The following is a 2,297-nucleotide window of genomic DNA, read 5'->3' on the forward strand; positions in this document are numbered from 1 at the left end:
TGTACGTGTGTGTGTGTGTGTGTGTTTGTGTGTGTGTGTGCGTGCGTGTGTGTGTGTGTGCGTGTGTGTGTGTGTGTGTGTACTCGTGGTGGAACACCAAACCAATGTGCCAGGATCTGGACAATAAAGACTTAAAAGTAAAAGTGATTGTTATGATGAGATTTGATATTATTAACTCTGGAAATATAGTTAGATGCTGAATCTAAAATTAATTGGAACTGTGTAATTCGTTTTATTTCAATTCCAAAGCCCAAAGGCATATATTATAGCAATAAGTTAGATCTAGCAGTTGTAGGCTCTCTTGCTGCTTCTAGCCTAGATCTTCTAGGCCTACTACTACTGATTCTAGACAGGGAATTTAGATTTAGCTATCACCTGCACTATTCAAAAGTCAAATAATTATGGTAAAATAAAAACAAAACTGTGAATTATTTTGTCAGTCAGTACACCCCAATTGCCATAGCCGCACATAATAATAGTTGAATAATGCGATGCCGAAGCAACACGTTATCACAGTGTGCAGGGGAGAGCGGGGCGCCCGGGTGGCTACCCGGTCGATTCGGCTTTCGTAGATCTATGCATTTTTACGGAAAGCCCTATTACTTACTAGTTACTAGATCTATTAGTGTTGTGAAAACTTCAACCTGTACTGCTCAGGCGTCAAAAGATGTTGGAAAAATAATGATACGTCCTGAAGTTTCATAATTATACAGAATAACACTCCCAGTCGTTTTTATTTCATCGTGTTGTAAGAATTGCCTTGTTTTCAGAAGCAAATTTTAATATATCGAAGTGACTATTTCTCCGAACGTTCGGAGAAATAGTGCCGATCTTTATTTCTCCGAACGGTTTCCGGCTTCCGGTCTCGTGATTTTTTGCCTATTTATTGCAAGAGTTCGGCGCCAACTTTCCACTTTCATTCTGCCGCTGCCTCTGGTCTAGGAACTGGGAAGGAACACCGCATGGCAAGCCCGCCTACAGACAACCTTCTGTAACACCCACCACCATCATGCACATGTACACACACAAACTTATACACACACTAACTAAACATGATCAGTGGGCAACTTTTGAACGTATGACGAGCTGAGCTGTGGATGGAGAGACTGTGTGAGTGACAGCAGGTGAAAGTAATACGGGGTGCCCACTACGGACGGGATCGGCCGATCGAGGGCGATCGCCCGACTCGATCGCCTGAAACTGAAAACAAACACGTTTGTTTTTGAGGCGATCGAGTCGGGCGATCGGGCTGATCGGCCTATCCCATCCGTAGTGGGAGCCCGGTAGAAGAATGTACGAGTGTATCCACAGGCGACAGCGACTACAAGGGGACGACACCGACCCCCTTGGCCTGTTCCACAGCTCACGAACGAAAGGAATGCGGCTAAGGCACTGTTTTGCTAATATTATTGTCCATGGTTCGCAGGGTGGCAAGGGAATGAGTGAGATTTTCTTTGTGTGTGCCTGGAGGGAGGGTGGGGTGTGAAAGTCATGCAGACGGAGATGAGACGCGAGAGAGAACATGGGAATTGAATGAATGAGTGAAACTGAAAGAGAGGAACGACTCATGAGTGAATTGATCATGTGTTTCTATTTTTGTTAGACCTGCATGTTGGCAAACATCGTCTGAAATCCGACAATCGCGACCGACCCGCGAACCGGCCGATGCTATCGCTAGGCCCGCCTGTATCAGTATCAGTCAATGTGCTTAGTGCGAGGCCTGGCCGACTGCCAGCGACCCCTTTTTCTCCCGTCGGCTTCGTCGGCACTTTCGTTTTCGTGCCGACCGCCGACGTCGGCGTTTCCGACATAATTGTCGGAACCTGAGTAGAAATGCGAATACGAAAAAGGACGACAACCTAAATTATATACTTTCAGTTTCGTGCTCGAGCGGCCATTTTGAATTTCGTTTGTTGACTAATTCCATAGACCTATAATTAGCTAATTATAGGTCTATGACTAATTCAATTGTTCAGATCGTGTGGATTCATTCAAGTCCGACTCTCTTGTTCTAATAGGATATAGATCAAGATCTAGATTATAGATCATTTTAGACCTCAATGGAGGATTCATATTCCAATTCTATTGTGTCAAACCCTATCATAGGTTGTGCTGTAATATTAATATTGGTAAAAAAATAAGCATTTCATCAGGTGCGTGAATTATTTATTTATTTAGATCTAGATCTAGATTATATATCTAGATCTAGAATCTAGACTCAGCTGAGTCCCTCTGTTCGGAATCGGATGCGGATTTCTAGTTCAAGGCCTATTCCTATTCACTTGTTCTACAAGATG

Source organism: Aplysia californica, unplaced genomic scaffold (assembly GCF_000002075.1).
Source record: "Aplysia californica isolate F4 #8 unplaced genomic scaffold, AplCal3.0 scaffold00512, whole genome shotgun sequence".
In the NCBI taxonomy this organism is placed as follows: Eukaryota; Metazoa; Mollusca; class Gastropoda; order Aplysiida; family Aplysiidae; genus Aplysia; species Aplysia californica.